This window comes from Astatotilapia calliptera, chromosome 5 (genome assembly GCF_900246225.1).
Source record: "Astatotilapia calliptera chromosome 5, fAstCal1.2, whole genome shotgun sequence".
In the NCBI taxonomy this organism is placed as follows: Eukaryota; Metazoa; Chordata; class Actinopteri; order Cichliformes; family Cichlidae; genus Astatotilapia; species Astatotilapia calliptera.
Genome location: NC_039306.1, coordinates 7,232,865 through 7,251,074, shown reverse-complemented (window position 1 = coordinate 7,251,074; position 18,210 = coordinate 7,232,865). Strand labels below are relative to the sequence as shown.

At 41.7% G+C, this 18,210-nt stretch overlaps 1 protein-coding gene across 4 annotated transcripts in view; it reads right to left on the bottom strand.

Moving 5' to 3' along the window:
• Positions 1–18,210, bottom strand: part of slc12a5a (solute carrier family 12 member 5a) — a 213,254-nt gene that overhangs the window by 67,219 nt on the left and 127,825 nt on the right. The window lies entirely within an intron of this gene.

The window sequence follows — 18,210 nt, the reverse complement described above, 5'->3', positions numbered from 1 at the left end:
CAGGAGGATGCCTGAGCATGTACATGAGAGCGTATAGCAGCTTTTAGTGTGTTGACCGGGCCTCTTGCGCATGTCTCTGTCGATGTCTGATGATGAATGGGTGAATCTAGTCCAATTTCCCCCTGCTGCTGCTGCTTCCCCCGTAGCTGTGCACGTCAGGATTAATTTTGTTAAATGGCAGGCCACTGCAATGCCTTCCCTAAAGAACCTTCTTTATCTGGCATCATGCAAAGGAGGTGATTGTACACAGGAGGAGACTGACAGTCAAATGCAACTAAGCCTTCCCTGCCTTCTTTACTTGCTAATCTCTGCAATGACTGGTCGATGAAAGGAATATCTTGACAAGAGGAGGATACGCAGATGTTGCCGGGAGGTGACAATTGCCAGACTCAACTGTGAAATGATGCAGAGAAAATGCCAAATGAAACTATTTTTTACACTGTAAATCTTACTTAATGCTACTTTCACAAAAATCTTATCGTTCGGTGACAGAATTCAATTTATTCTTCCGCTTCTGTCTTCTCATTATCATAGCATAGCGCTCAATAATCTCTAGCCTTAATATTAAACGGATAAGAGTCTCCTCCCATTTGACACAAAAACACAGATTACAAAACATTTCAGGACCCTTGTTGAAGTGTCTTGAATTTCTATACAACAGATAGCAGGAAATGGAAAGCTGGCAGGCACAAAGGCAGTCACTTCTACAGTGTGAAATCAATTTAGATAATAGATTTGTGGGTTTAAACATTGCCACGACAGTTCTGTCGGACATCGTGTTTTGTCAGGACAAAAGCATTATGGTTTTCCATTTTTTAGCCTTTAAGTAGCATGAAGTGGGAACCAAGCACAGTAGCTGTAAAGTCCCTTAGCCAAAAGTCACAGCTAATTATTCAATTTACATTTATTGCCATTTTCTCTATATTCAGAGAAGAAAAACAAACATAAGTGTACTCCACACTAAAGTTTTAATTACCCATCTATGTTTACTCTTGTGTGAGTGTTTTAAGTTCTGAACTAAAACCTTCTGTGGCTGTTCATTAACTTCTTTTCTTGTCCATGAGCTGTTAAGTTTGTTTACTTGAAAAGAAAAGTATCAGTCAGGGTTCACCTGGTATGAGGCGCACTAAATGACTAGTCATGTAAACCCAGCCACACTGAGTCCCGGGTGGAGCCTGGCTGTCCGACTTCCTCAGGTGGTAGACTGGCTATGGAAGAACACCTTGTGTCTTATTAGTCAACTGCATGCCTCCTGCATGCATTAAACTGGCTGTGGAAGAAGCTTTAGCTAGCTGCCTATTGCTGCTGTAATTGGTGAGCGATGGAGCCTCACTGGGCGACAGGGATGAAGCAAAGAGATGAAAAAAAGGATCGAGTGGGAGGAGAGTTGAGGTTGGGTAGGATTACACCCTAGTGAGGTAATTGGTTGAGGGGCAAAGGTGTCTCACACCTACTATCTTTTACTTTTTTAAGCATAGCGTAGCCAGAAGAAAGACACAGGAGCAAAAGCAGATGGGAGTGGAAAGGGAAAAGGATGTGGAAGGATGGGAGGCATGATAGCAGCTGGGAGATTGACATTTTTTCATGAGGTCATGGATTAAAAATTCACCCCAACTTATCACATGCCAGGAAACCAATTTAACTTGGAAACATAATTTCCTTCTGGGTGCTCTGGTGCCAGGTCTGGATTTGGAGCCAAGCGCTATCACACTTTTATTACATTTTGGCACATTTTTGGACAAGAGGGTTCAGTAGCCTGAGACAGGATGAGAGAGGTATCTTTCTTGGCTGAGTCATAGCATGAGAGAGAGAGCGAGAGAGAACAGAAGAGAGAGTGGGTTGGGAATCCAATAGCCTGCAGCAAAGCCTTGTACAGTAGATGGCAGGGATAGTTTATGTGATCGCTAGGTCTGATGGAAGGTGACAGGGCTATCAGCTTGCCAAATCTGCAGCTCTCTGATGAAATGCTGGAAGTGTGAATCAGGGTGCAAATTAACACCTGAATGCCCAACTCCTCCCCTGGCAATGGCCACATTCTCCATCCCTCCCCACCTTCACTTGCAAGTCAGAGGAAGCAATCTATCCAAAGCCCAGAGGACAACAGAGGGAGGGCACGTCCTTCTCTCCTCTCTCAGCACCTCTCCTCATTAATTTCATTCTCTGGTCTGCTCCTCTCCTCTCAGGTGTGATAGTGCATCCCTGTGGCCTCTTCTCAAGTATCTCCATCCCACTTCTATCTTTTGTGCCCTTTTTCTCACCTCTCAAGTCTTCTCTGCAAAACTCTTTCTGTCCTCAAGAGAAATAACAAAGTCAGCAGAACAGGCTGCAGACAGAGAAAAGCATCCTAACATATTGGGGCAAAAATAAAAATAAAGTTTAAATGAAGACAGCATAATAATGAGGGAGTTCAGAGGTAAAAGATGAAATTAAAGGGAAACTGGACAAGGATGAAAAAGTAATCGGAATTGTTTATGATAAAGTATTAGTCAGAATATACTTCCTCATATCTGTGATCCCTACTTGGTGAGTAGAAACATGAAAAGAAAAATACACGTTGAGTCACACAACTCTCAATTTACAAATCTGTAGACGATCAAATTACGATAATATAGAAAATATGTAGAAATCGCTAAAATATGATATTTTCCATCCATTTTGTTGGAAAATATAGAAGTAATGCTAAAGTAAATATGTTTGAAATAAAGAGAAAATTCTCTTTAAAAAATATTGTATAAATAATGTAAGGTCAAGTCTTACCTTTGAGGACACCTAAATTAAGCATAATGTTAATTTGTTAGGTCTTCATGTCTTTATTTATGCAGTTTGCAACCATCATGCTGGCTGCTTAATAATTCAAATCAACCAAACAGCATGAAAGAAGCTCACGCTTCTGGGAAAACTTCCACAACCCCAGATGGTTTGTCTGCCTCTGCTGGCCTCTAAGCTCTTCTTCTCCAACTGAGCAAAACTCAAGCCAATGCAGTGGTGCCGCTCAGGGCTGCTGTCGCAATTTTGCAAAAGGAAACACTTTCTAAAGATTTCAAAAGAATATAACTACCTGACAGCAGCAGACTGGAGCTAAAACATCTTTATACATTTCTGATACACCACAATTAGTACTGCGGTGCTGATTTGCCTGCCAACAGCACATCATCGAACCACTACATGAGAAGAAACAGAATGAGAGACTTATTATGTAACACAGCCAGAAATAACAGCAACGAAGCGCTCCGCCATGCTCTGAAAGTCAGATAAAGCAAGAATCATGGGGTGTATGGCAGCACACATTCAGCTTATTTGCAAGGCAACAACATCGGGGGTCATAAAACTCATAGAGACTACTCCATCACACTCCTGTTCAGGCATACAGCACTTTCAGTTTGCCCCAGTCAACAATCATTAGGCTACATATGATAGTCCTGGGTTGCTTAGGCACTGTTTTCACACAATCATCGTGACTTAAACTTTAGTGTTTGACCTCTATGCTTTAACCTTTAACCCAGTTTATCGTAATGAATGCCTAACTTCTATAGTATGTGTCCAGCTAGACCTGGACCTGAGTTTCACATAAGAAAAATCTCACTCAACCAACCATGTTTTCCATTCTAAATATGCTTTACTTCAGTTAAGCTTGTAGAGTGGTCTTTTGCCACTGAAGGGCAGTTAAATAAACAATAAACATGTAAAGGAAGGAAAGATATGCCCTGCTTTACACTCAATTTGACCAATATTTTAAAAAAATGATCATCACGCTGCATTACATAACACTTTAAACTAGCAACTGAGAATGCAGGCTCATTAGCAAAGAATTTACTGAAGTTCCAAAACATGATTACCCCCTGCAGGCCATATACAAAAGAATGCATGTTTAAGGTATTTCCATACTGACTTCACTTTTTAGACCCACAACCTACGCTATATGGACGAAAGTACTGGGCCACCTACACATTACACCTACAGGAGCTACTTGGTCATAGTAACCCAGCTATTGAGTCAGCAAAGCGTTGGCAACTTTTATGCACTCAGCGACCTTTACGTGGTCTGCTGAGTTGCTGCAATTCCTAAACACTTCCACTTTGCAATAACACCACTTATAGTTGATCGTGGACTATCTAAAAGGGAAGTAATTTCACCAGCTAACTTGTCGCAATGGTGGCGCCATTGTTTTACAACCGCTTGTTAACTGTTTGTGGACTGCTTGGCTCTATAAATCTGTGGCAAAAAATGTTTTAGCCCATAGCCTGTATGTCCATCTTTTATGTGCAGTCTATAGTAGCAATGGCATATTATTAGCATTAATTTGTATTAGAATTAAACACAAGCTCTTCAGCTTCTAAATGCTTCATTATGTTCATCAGCTTGATGTCAACTTTGTCAAAGAGTTCAACAGTACTAAACAAAACCAATTTTAAAGTGAGTAATAGTACTAAAGTAAATCAAAACAATGAGCTGAAAGGTAATAAACCCCCCTGTAACCACTGTAAGAGATTCAGTGTGAGTTTATCACATCATTCTTTGTGCATTTGTTATTACAAATACTCAGAGTTACAGCAGCTTTAAGTTCAACTACACTTTGTAAAACTTAAAGTCCTGCCTCAGCACAATATACCTGACATTTTAGAAGAAATATAAAGTGAGGGAAAGTGAAGGAGCAAGGTGGGTGCAAGAGATCATCCGTAATGAGTTGGGTTTATTGCCTATCAACTTCAACGACTGAAGTAATAGGGGGAAGTCAGACTGCAGACTGCAAAAGGCAGACAGAGAGACGGACACGGACAGAAGGACCGAGCCACACACAAAAAGACAAGAGCCTTTTTCTTGAGCCTGGCCCAGGCAGATAAGGCTAAAGCGTTTAGGGATTTATCTGGTGCCTCAGCACAGGTGCATTACCTGGGTGGCTGAGTGCAGTCACAGTTATTTGCTGGTAGTATGTGAAACATAGCATTTCTATGCTCATTTGCCCGTTTATTTGTGTGTCTGTTTGTCTGCCCAGAGATCCACTGCAAGGCTGAGGCTCAACTTGCCAAACATGGATGGATTTTACTGGATATTTCTAGTTATGGGAAGATAAAGAAATGGGACACTGGTTTGGATTTAGATAAAAGCTTGAAAAGCGGAGCTTTTTATATCTGTATTCTATGAGAGGGTCAGAGAGAGAAAGACAAACTATCACAATGCAAAAATACAACCCACTACACAAGTAAGTCCAGGTCTTCAAAGCGCACGGATCATTGCTAAATATGGCATATTCAAAATCTTATGAGTGGTAGTCATCTTTTATAAAATATTAATATTTATGGAGTCCAAAAACAGGCCTCAATTTTGTCTCCCTTGTGCAAGCTGCCACAAAAACCACTTTTCTCCTTAAATACACTCTTGAGAAAACATATAGAACAAGAGGAGCGAATGAAACGGAATATAGCCAACATGTGCAGGGAGTTTATCTCTGCTGTACTGTCTCTTTTTGGTCTAGACAGAGCTTTTTTTTTTAGTAAAAAAAAAAGGGAAGAGGAAGTTGTAAGAGAGGGCCTCTAGGCAGAGGAGCAAAGTGAAGAGGTTGTGTGAAAAATTATCTACTTTCTGTTTCTCTCTCACTTTTCCCCCACCTTTTCCTCTTATTTGCCACCTTGTATTTTCTCTCTGCTACCCTCTATAGACTTTGCCTGGCTGGTAGAAACTGCTGTTCACTTGAATAGAGCGAGAGTGCGTTTGTGTGTGTACGTCAACCTGCATCCCGGTGGGCCCGCAGACTCAAAGACTGAGGCTTTTGTCTGCCTTTGATTACTCCTATAAATTATGCATCCTGCACCTCTTTGTTTGTGCGTCCATGTGTGTCTGAGGGTGTGTGTGTGGCACCGAGCCAGAGACTGCAGTGGGTAGCGACAGTGACTGATGATGCTTTGCCCTTCTTCACGCACACTTTCTCTTCCACTTACACACAAATTCATGCACATTTTTACTTTTGCCCTCACATTACCACTACAGTATATAGTTTTCCTTGTTTGCTCTTTAATGTCCCATCTCTTATCAACCCTCAGAGAAAGCTGAACTTCTGTGATGGTCAGAAAACGTGCAACATTAAGAACGCTATATTACCTTAATTAACAGCAGAAACTGGCTAGGTGTGAGTCAGCAGTGCACTGTCATGAGGAGATACTGAGAAAATGAAAACATGAGAAAAAAATCTGTGAAATTATGCTTTTGGTAAATATGTTAAAGGACCCCAAGGCCTCATGATATGAGATGATCATATCCAAAAGTAACACCTGCACATTGTTCCTTTTGTCTGAGTGAACTTCCTAAATCTGAAAGTCATTTTTTGTATGACCACCGTTATTCTCCAACACATCCTCAGCTCTTTTAAGCAAGCTTCTTGTTATTTCTCTAAGTGGTCTTCAGGAATAGCTCTCCAGGCTCCTTGAACGACAGTCACAGCTCTTCTTTATATGTGCTTCAAAGAGCATTATCCAACTATACTTCCACTGCTGTGGCAGTGAAAAAAACTGTTGCTGATCACTGCTGTGCTGACATATGAAGCTGCTTGCTTTCAGATAACATCTATATGGTACTGCATGGTGGATCAAATTCACAATTTTGACAAGATCCCCAACATCACTGTCTAATGTCTCCATCATGTCTTCTGCTGCTCCTGTAGACACTCTTTCCTCAATTTTGCTATTTTACCTCTGCCAAGCTGTATTATCATTGACATTTTTCATATATTCACTTAGAAAAATAGGAACAAATTGTGTTTGTTTGAAGAGTCTGCTGGTAAGGGCCTAAAGATATATTTTCAAATAGGTTCTTTTAAGTTATCTGCTATGTGTAAACACAAAACTTGCTCATCACTTCAGTCAAGTGGCTTAAAAAATACATTTTTAAGAGAAAAGTATTTATATCACTGTTATTTCAGTATTTAAAGAGTTTTAACGCACGCTGTAATATAACGCAGATTGTAGGCAAGGCAAGGCAAGGCAAGTTTATTTGTATAGCACAATTCAACAACAAGGTGATTCAAAGTGTATTGTAGTAAAACTTCCTGTACTTTATAAGCTGTTGGGTGTAAAAAAGAAGGAAAAAGTAGCTGGAAGATTTTTTTTCCTGGGTTTCTCCTAGACCACAGATTTACAGCAACCCAGGTATAAACTCCTGACTTCAGACTGAATGCAATATTTTGGAGCAGCACTCTTCTGGTCATCATTTTTATCAAGTGACCTTCTGCTGCCACAGTTATGACCACAACCATCCATCTTATCTGTCTGCTGTCTCCCATCTCAGACCCAGGGGAGGCCTGCACTGTTGAACAGGACATTAGGGAGAGTCTGGAACAACCCCTCATTCATGGCAGAGGAAATCCCTCAAGACAGTAGTTTCTGTGCACACAGACAAATGTGCAAGTCAGGATGTTTTGAAATATATGCTGGTTTATGCTGTAGCTGCTTGGAAGAAGCATAGTCATATCTCTTACTGTCAAGCCAGCAGGTGATGCCCAGCTGTCTTTCTTCTCCCTCTTTTCTTCTGCAGCAACCTGATTGTGCCTCCAGCATCCCGGTACCCACAACACCACATTCAAGTGGGAACGATATAAAAAGGAATGGGGAGAGTATTGGGGATAAAGATAAAAGAAGCTTGCAAGGGTTACTGAAGTGTTGTTACAGCTGTGGAAGAAAAATGGCTGCAGTAGAGGGAGAGATGGAGTACAGGATATGAGCTCAGGGGAGAAGACAGAACAGAGATAGAAACTGAGGAAGAGATCAACAAAGGGAATCCATTCAGTCCAGACATGTGCTGCTATCGAGATCCATCCATCTCCGACACAATGCACCACTCTCTCCAGCCCACACCACATTTACAGTGAATAAAAGATAGTCTTTGAGATATAGAGCTCTGAGGTATCCCAGCAACTCTGCGAGGTACAGCCCACAATGTCAGGTCTCTCACTCGTATAGGTTTGGACATCTTCCCACAACTGTCCTCCCACTGACCCACCTCCCATGGTTTAATTTTTCCAGTCTCAACATAAGGAAGAACAGGTAATATAAACAGTTTTACACTTTGTTGGCACTACTTTTTCTGTTTTTTTTCTCTCCAGGTACTCCTGTGGGCTTCCTCCCACAGTCCAAAAACATGAAGTCTGGTTAACTTGATTCTAACTTGCCCATAGGTGTGAATGTGAGTGTGAACCGTTGTCTGTCTCTCTGTGTTAGTGTTAGGCCTGTAATAGACTGGCGACCTATCCAGGGTGCACCCTGCCTCTCGCCCTATGGCAGCTGGGACAGGCTCCAGCACCCCTCTTCCCCAGCCCCTCCTCAACCCTGAACTGGATAAGCAGAAGAGAATAAAGTAAATAAATGTGTTTGCAATTTTTCACACTTGGTAAAAATATCCCTCATATTGTTTCTACATATTCAATAGTTTTTTTTAGTTTAACTAACCATATGGCAGGAGAAATAAGATAAATAAATAATTCTTTTGGAAAAAAAAAGAACTTTGTTGAAGCAGAGTCAGGGTCACATATGTGGTTATCTTCAGCAGTGAGGCAGAATAGATTCGCAGAGCTCAGTGAACAGTGTATTTTCCATTAAAATGCTCCTCTTTTGCAGAGCCAACACTCTTTTCTGGAACAACGCAAACTTTGCACAGTTGCAGAAACCTTAAATTTGGTTCGAGTCAAGTACAGGAACAAGATGAGTTTAATCCTTTGAGGGTTACATAACGTAAAGAAAACTCTATTAGTCCTTCATTCAAACCATGCGGGAGCAGACAGAAATCTTCAACTACAATGTTTTGTTTCTCTTAATAATTGGTCATTTTTTTGCAAACAAAATGTAATGTAATATAAAATATTTTTGTCGCGATAAAACTGCACAATGAAGCAACACAACTGATAGTTTAATATCTATGCAACGCCACATACTGAAATTTTGTGCACAAATGTAGCAAACACAGCTTTAAGGAAGCACTTCATTCAGGTGTTAGCGTGTATGCACGCACCTATAAACTCTAAGCTAACACCAAACCAAGCTTCAAATACACGTTCTACAGTTACATATAAAATAATTTAATAATGGCACCTGCCATTGTAAAAGACATATTTTTATTACATTGTTCCTTTGATATATTCTCCATCTGTCTACCCCGAGGCTCATCAAAATCATAGATCTATCCTACACTTACTTCTGTCTTCTTGGGCTAGTCCACAGAAAAGACGACAATGTCTGGAGAAGTTTATGCAGTTAAAAAAATGAAAAAAAGTTTTCTTGTAAGACAAAAAAAATAGAGAGTTAAATATAACTTCAGGGAAAAAAGGCCACAATGAGAAAAGACAAAATGATGATCAAAGCCCTTTTCTCCTGGCTGCCAGTGTGACTGATGTTCCCTCGTCTGTAGCAGCGCTCTTCAACATGACCCAGACAGCAGGCTGCTAATCTCTCTCTGTCCTCTATGGTTGTGCGTATTGTCAAGCATTTGACAAGACACCTCTGCCAACTTCCAGCCTTCAGCCACAGGACTGGCACAGCAGGCTGTGAGCCTCCCTCAGTGAGATATAATGGACTCACATCAAGAGGAAAGTAACGAGGCCGCCATTTTGGGTAGTCCTGTCTGTGAGAATTTCTGCCAGGTCAGTGGCACTACCAACAATCGATGCAGGGTTGTTGTTGTTCTTTTTTTCCTATTTATTTTTGAACAACGATTGTTGTGATGACACACTTTGACTGTACTCAGGCGGAAGGGAGAGACTGTCCATCCAGCTTTTTGTAACTAACAGAAAGCTGGTTTGTTTTACTGGTTTGGTTTCAGGGTTCTTGTACTGGAGCAGGTTTGCTATACTTTAAAAGCTTCATCATTTGTCCTGGAGAAACAGCTAGTGACACAGAATTCTTGAATATTTCATTGGGGCTGTTTTGTCCTATAAACTCACAAGTACAAGTTAGTGAAACGTCCCAGCACTCGGTAGAAATATCAAGCAGCTGGGAGTAGGGATGGGTACCGGTGTCCGGTGCCATGATGGCACCGGTTCTGACATAAACGGTAGTAACCAGACCGAAAAGCAGCGCACATTTCGGTGCTTTATTTCGGTGCTTTTTTTTTCCTGAGCTGTGATACACTTCTAGCCAATCATTTTACGTTTCCCAGGATAGTAGGCGGGGCCAGGTACGTACGTTCAGTTAGAGCAGAGCTACAGATTAAAAATGTCCAAGGTGAAGCGGTCAAAAGTCTGGCTGTACTTCACAGCAAAAGATGCAAACTCAGCAGCCTGCAACAAGTGCTTTAAGCTGATACTGTGATACTGTCAAAGGAGGTAACACCTCAAATCCGATGAAACACCTGGCGACGCATAGCGTTTTTTTTAAAAGCCGAGAAATGCACCGTATTTGATAGCTTGCTGCGAGACCTCACACTGTGCACGTTGGGTGGGTTGCCAGTTATCGGACCCGGAGCAACATCCCCCAAAAACCCGAAGAATAGAGTCCTGGCCCCTAGCCCTGCCAGTGTAGCAGAAATGATGAGGATGATGATGGCAGCAGAAGCCGTTCTTCTCTGCGTGAGTCGCTTAATGTTGTTCGAGTGTAATTTACGTTGAGTAGGCTAACCACGTTATTACATTAATGCATGTAAGGTGAACTAGCAAACATCATCATAGCTACATGCCGCTGTCCTCTTGTTTGATGGCAGATACTCCCTTCACCCTGGCCAAAAAGGCTAAAATGACCAAAGAAAAAGTGGGAAACAGCTGAACATGAGAGGTTTTTGGACAAAGTTTGTGTTTTTTTCCCATTGTTTAAGCACTGCTTCCAGCCAAGAGTGATACCATATATGCCCCATAGCTGCAGAAAAGGCTAACATTGTTATCTTTTTACAAAAAAAAAAAAAAAACCCAGCTGAACATGAGAGGTTTTTGGACCAATTTTGTGTTCTCCATTCTTTAAGCACCGGTTTGAGCACCGTTTAAGCACCGGCACCGTTTCAAAAGTACCGATTTGGCACCGGTATCGGATAAAACCTAAACGATACCCATCCCTAGCTGGGAGTGAGTTAGGTCAGTTAGCCAGACAAAATGTGTGGAAATATGTTGATTTAAATAATAATAATGGATTGCATTTATATAGCGCTTTTCGGGGCCCTCAAAGCGCTTTACAACTCCACTATTCATTCACACACTGGTGGAGGCAGCTACAGTTGTAGCCACAGCTGCCCTGGGGCAGACTGACAGAAGTGAGGCTGCCATATCACGCCATCGGCCCCTCTAGCCATCACCAGTAGGTGAAGTGTCTTGCCCAAGGACACAACGACCGAGACTGTCCGAGCTGGGCTCAAACTGGCAACCTTCTGGTTACAGGACAAACTGCCAACTCTTTGAGCCACGATATCCTTGGGTGTGATAATCGTCTAATGGTTTCCAGAGATCACCTAATTTTGCCATATTCTTTGTTGTGCGTGAAGCATAAGGGCTGCGTGATGAATTTAGCCTGTCAGTGACTTGTCGTCATTTTTTTTCCAAATCTCACCCCTGCCTGGCTTATGAATACTTAATGTCTGTGTGTCCGTGTGTGCATGCATGTGTTTGTATTCTGACTATTGAGTGGTAAACTGTGTCTCATTGTATTGTTAAGGTGTGCGCGTGTTTCTGCCCGGGTATGTCCTTGAGTCTGACTCTACATGCGGATTAAGTTGGGTGGTGACTGATGGCGTGTCGATGCTTGGCTATCCACAGCACATCTTCTTAGCCTGTTTTAGTGACAGGTAGGAGACACACTTGAGCTGAATAAAACATGAGCGCAGACACGCTGTCAGTAGATACAAATGTCCACTACACAACATGATGTATGTGCATGTGTGTGAGACAATAACAGCTCCTTTGTGAGTTTAAATAATTGATGATTCTTTCATCTGCAACAAACAGCTGTAGGTTTTCTTATGCCAAAACTATCACAGCTGTCAATCTGCTGGTTTGGGGTTAGCCTTAGAGATACGAGGAACAGGGAGCTTACTATTCCTCTGCAACAGAAGGACCATAACCATTTGAGCTGGTCAGGGTCTTCTAGAGAAGAAAGACCCTGAGGTGATTCAGGCATGTCCAAATGGAAAGTGATGCTTTGGAAAAAATATGCCTCTCTGCTGCCTTGCCTTAGTGTCTCCTTGGAAGAGCTGGAGGGATGGTCAGGATTGACATTTGGCTCATTTGACGGCACTGGTGTTCTGCATATGGATCCACTGCTAATATGCATATATGTCTTTGGACTGACAATGTTTTGTTGTTAAGCACGATTCACTACTCATTTACTTTTCTGTAAATGTATTTTGCAGTTTGTAATCTGAGTCCTTTACTCATTTTCGTATTTAGAAACTAAAAAAAGCAGTGCACTGAAAAACTGTAGAGAGAATAGCGATGTTGTCAAAGTAAGCCTAAAGATGAGACACATGGCACAAGCAAGATCAAGACTTATTTAATTCGAATCTTTCCGCAACTCCACCGCCTCAGGACAGAGAAATGCATACACAGCCGAACATAAAAATCAGCACGCTTTAATCGACACAGACAGTCTCCTCCATGTGGCACAGTGGTAAACTTCAAGCACAGCTGAGTCATTTATGACTAATGCATTTTACGAAGCGTTCGGTCTCTCAGCTCGACCTTGCCACATCCATGAAAAAAGATCATGTCTCCAATATGTTTTTGTGTTTAGCCTTTCCTGTTCCTCCTGACCCCATCCTCTTCCTTAATCCCCCTGCTGCCTCCTTGTGTCCTCACCTCTGACCTTGTTCTATTATGCTATAGCTGATCTTCCTATCATCTCCCTTTCCCTCTTTCCATCTTTCAAAACCCGCTGAAGATCTTCTGGATTCCTATTAATGAGACTTGGCTCAGCCTCGGCAGATGTGCTGCTGTTGTTGAGTACACTCCTCCTAAGCACTCTTCAATTCTGACTAAGTACATGTGTAACAGAAGCCTTAAAAGTGCAGGTTGACCGAGCTGGCTGATTACTGTTAGGGCACTGACATCAGATCAGGCTAGCTCATTCACAAACATCATTTGTACTGTGAAAATCTTAATCAAGCAATCAAGCCCTTGAATCAAAAAGGCAATCAGCAGAATTAAACGACTTGTTATCAGATTGTTTAAAAGACTGTAGGGTGGGACATCATTTTATTTTATTTTATTTTAGCTTAATTAGCTGACAGGGACTAGAAAGAGAGAGCAGATTTCTCCTGTTTTGGCTTCCCTTCATTGGCTTCCTGTTAAATCCAGAACTGAATTCAAAATCCTGCTCCTCACATACAAGGTCTTAAATAATCAGACCCCATCTTATCTTAATGACCTTGTAGTACCATATCACACTATTAGAGCACTTCGCTCTCGCACTGCAGGCTTACTTGTTGTTCCTAGAGTATTTAGAAGTCGAATGGGAGGGAGAGCCTTCAGTTTTCAGGCCCCTCTTCTGTGGAACCAGCTTCCAGTTTGGATTCGGGAGACAGACACTATCTCTACTTTTAAGATCAGGCTTAAAACTTTCCTTTTTGCTAAAGCATATAGTTAGGGCTGGACCAGGTGACCCTGAATCCTCCCTTAGCTATGCTGCAATAGACGTAGGCTGCCGGGATTCCCATGATGCATTGAGTTTTTCCTTTCCAGTCACCTTTACTCACTCACTATGTGTTAATAGACCTCTCTGCATCGAATCATGTGTGTTATTAATCTCTGTCTCTCTTCCACAGCACGTCTTTTATCGTGTCTTCCTTCTCTCACCCCAACCAGTCACAGCAGATAGCCCTGCCCCTCCCTGAGCCTGGTTCTGCCGGAGGTTTCTTCCTGTTAAAAGGGAGTTTTTCCTTCCCACTGTCGCCGAAGTGCTTGCTCATAGGGGGTCATATGATTGTTGGGTTGTTCTCTGTATCTATTATTGTGCGATCTACTTTAGAATATAAAGCGCCTTGTGGTGACTTTGGTTGTGATTTGGAGCTATATAAATATATAAAATTGAATTAGGAAGCAGTTACAGGATAAAATGATATTCTTCTACGTCTGTGATACAGTCAAGGCACAAGGCCACAGCATTTCTTCCACAAAGCCTTCTTCTATATGCCCTTTATGTCCTCCAAAGTAAATGAAAAAATATTGTTTAGCAAGTCCTTTCCTAAAGAAGCTAGGCATAAAAAAAAAAAAAGAATGTTCTAGTTTTTATCCTTAAAATTGGTTAAAAGGAGTGGAGAAGCTGTACTTTATGAAGCATACTAATGAGGTGACCAAATGCTATGACCACAGGTTCATTTAAAGCTATGCTAAGTCATTTTTTTATTGAGAGTGCACTTTTATCTCATTAATTATTAAACCGAGCAAAAATGATATACTGACCCCTGGAGATTAGGGCTGCTAAACTCAAGTTAATGTCATTATCACGAAATCTGCTGAAAATTTCCTTGATTAACAGAATAAGTCTTAAGTCTACAAAACAAAACCTAGTTACTAAATGATTAACTCTTTCTCCAATCAATCATTAAACAATATTAATACATTTTCAAACCCTGCTATCCTGAGTCACGTTGTCTTTGAGGTATACATTCGCTTTCTGCGGCCCGTAACATGACCCGACCACGTTTAACTGCAGCAGCTTTTTAAACTATGACATTAGACCTCACCACAGAGTACAGGGGCCCTTTTGATATGAACGTGAGTGTGTGTGATGCTCCTTGCTTTCCTCGCTGCCTTTGAAGATAGATGCCGGTGAAATGCTAATTACCCCTGGCCATGAGGCTGGACGCATGCACAGTTCAAAGGCTGGGCTGGGCGCAGCCAAAACCTCAAAGTGGCAGGCTGAATCTGTTCCGCTCTGAGGCTCTTCAGCTACTGAAGGCTGATGCCTCAGTGGAGACACCCTCTCTATCCCTTTCATTACATGCGTTGCACATCTAGAGTGTGTGGGTATGACTGTGCGTGACTGTGGTTGTGTGGGGGGCTCTGAGTGCATATGCTTTTTGTAAGCATAGTAAAAAGAGAGGCTCTTATCCTCAGTGGCGATTTATTGGAAGATACTTTAGTCTCCGTGATGCTGCAGATTTGAAATCTGCGCTGTCCCTTTCTCGCTGCTAGTACGTGATCCTTCTAAAAGCAATGCCAAACATCTCTCAGAAGTTCTTTTATCTAATACTCAAGAAATGATTTTATTTTTGTTTTATCATAAATGTCTTACTGAAACATCGTCTTGGTTGTTTTGGACCAGTCTGTCTGGTTCTGAGTTGGCAGTGTGTGCACAGCTGGAATGGAATGGCACTGACTTAATGCTGCACTGCACTGCAGTAACTGTGTGTGTGTATTGGGGGAGGTAACGATGTATGACAGGTAAATAGAGGTCACTTCCTGAGTAGAGGAGGATTCAGGGGCACACAAGCAACACTTGTGCACACGCGCATGCACACACAAATACACATACAAGCACTCACACGGGCCAAGTAAGCCTCCTCAGGTGATTTATGAAACGTGTCGGCTCTGCAAGTGTTTGCATTTGAGGGGGATTTTGATGTATCATCCTCGAATGCCCAGCTCCAACAAGTTACTGCTGGATGCATTTTCATTGCTCTTGACAAAATGTGTAATGGTGTGTGTTTGCGTGGGAGTGCAAGTACAGCGGACTCTCAACATTAGGCAGAGCTCGCTGTGTCATCAATCAGTGGCTAAGAATAATTGCAGCAGTTTGCCTATACTGACAGTTTACTGTCTGTAAACATTTAGGAAAGTCATACACACACGCACAGGTACACACACAAAATTCTTTTGTGTGAAAAAAATTAATTATGACAAGAAGAAGAAGCATGGTCCAATGTAATCAAGAAAAAGCAAAACCAAGGACATGCTAGTGTGATCATATTCATACAGCTTGTTGCAGAGATCACGTGTATGTGACAAAAAAAAGGAAAAAGGCAAAAAGCAAATAAGACTTAAATTTGGTAAAATGACTTGACTGTACTATTTTTAGGGTGTCCTGGTTTGGTGTCTGTGATTGAAGTAATAAGTGACTTTGGGATGATGAGACATCACTTCTAGTTTCATCTTGGAGCCTCGATTCATCCAGCACACAAGCTCTGTCCTCTGTGGAGGTCTGAATAAATGTTTAATCGCTTTACATTTTTAGCTACCTGTGTCAACGCGCTAATTAAAAAGCAATGCAACAACATGTCATCCTTCGTTACGTTAACAAAAGGAGAGGTACACAATGAGTCTAAAGCTTTCTTGTTTAAGAACTGACTGTAGGAACTTTGCAACAATAGATTCATTGCATTGTAATTTTTTGACATCTGGCTCTAGAAACCTCTTCACACTCTTATCAGACTAGAATCAAGTCGGTTCAAGGAGAGCACATTACTCTTACCTGTCCTTTGGTTTGACTCTGTCAGAACAAACAACTGGGCAAACCAAAAAAGACCTGCGACATACATGAATTCACCACTAACCCTCCTGTTGTGTGCACCCCCACTCCCCTTACTTTAGTATTCCGGTCACAATTGACCAGTTAGTTTTAACAGCTCTTAAATTAACATAAGAAACATTTTTCAGAATCAGTATCAGAATCAGAATACTTTATTGATCCCCGGGGGAAAATATTTTTTGTTACAGTGCTCCATTATAAACAAACATTAACAAGACAGACAACATGCTAACTAAGAATAGTTCACCATCAAATTCAGTTCAGTGGGTAGTTCAATTGGTAGTTCAGTGGGTCGGTCAGTGGTTATTCTGTGGGCCATTCAGTGGGTGGTTCAGTAGGTCATAAAAGTGGGTTTTTCATTTGTTCATTTAGTAGGCCTTCAGGGGGTCAGAGGCCTTCAGGGGGTGGGGTGGTGGTGGGGTGGTGGTGGGGGTGGATTCCCATTCATTTTCTATGGCATTCACTTCGGACCAGGAACACCACAGATGTAACAAAGTTGATTAAAACACTCAAAATTGAACGAAAGAGGTGCTCATCACTGTTCAAGCGCATAGTGTGGAGAATGTCATAAAGCCTCGAGGCAATCGGATGTAAAACACAATCGGATGTAAAACACAATATTTATGAGTTTTTTAATTTGTAAATCGTTCAGATTTGACCCAAACATGACAGGAAGGCACTGTATAGGAGGATACTATACAGGGAAAGACAAGGGTGGGGTTAGATGCTAAAACCCAGTTTAAGTTCTTTAAAAGCATGTGTCACCAAGGCTGAGAAAATTAGTGGATCGCAGTGGACGGTGAGTATTAAGTAGAAATGATCTGCTGGTATAAACTGGCAAAACTGAAAGTGAAAGACAATGAAGCCCAAAAATACAAGATGGTGAGACGTAAAAAAAATCAAACTGATAGGAAGGGTAGCTGTTTATCTCTGAACAGTGTACTGCAAGGAATGCCAAAGCTGGAATACTGTGATACAACAATCAGAACTATTGGATACTGCATGTGCCACCACCACCTCAGTCTGATACAAACAGTCGCATTGGCCTCACAAGACAAGCAACGGACTCAAACTACTCATATACACATTCACTAGCTGGGCCCACGTCCTCATTTTAGGTTTGGCAGTGTTTTTTAGTAGATAAAGGCGAATGGCTTCAAGAATTGAGCTGCAGTTTGGGGAAGGCTTGCATGGGGACTGGCGGCAGCTTCCGGGCCTGGCAGATCCCCATGTACTAATGAGGAGTGAAGAAGTGAAAGAATTAAAAACAGTAGAGGTAGGGTAGGGCAAGAAAACTAGAATGAACAGCTTGTAGAACTTGGGGGTCATATATGGATAAAACCCAGAAGCGGCGTATTTGGAGGCGTGGTCCCGCTCCTGAAATTCAGATAATTTATCTCCAAATGTCAAGTGAAGAAGTAGGCAAAGAACCAAGCCAGAGTGCGTGCACCTTGGCTCTTATTGGCTGGAGTTTTACAGTGCAGTTAATTTAATTTAGTTTTCTTGATCTGCCAAGTGGCTTAAACCCAGCTAATGCCAACTAGCCTGCGTAAAATATATCGAGTATAATGTGTGTAATGTAATCAGAGTTTGATGGTTTTAACTGAATGTCTGGGACACTGCTATGATTACAGTATATTTCTTCTGTGTGGGAGGACACATTCTGTACTGGCTAACATAGTCCTTTATTACTATGAACACACACACACACACACACACACACACACACACACACACACACACACACACACACACACACACACACACACACACACACTTTTCTGCT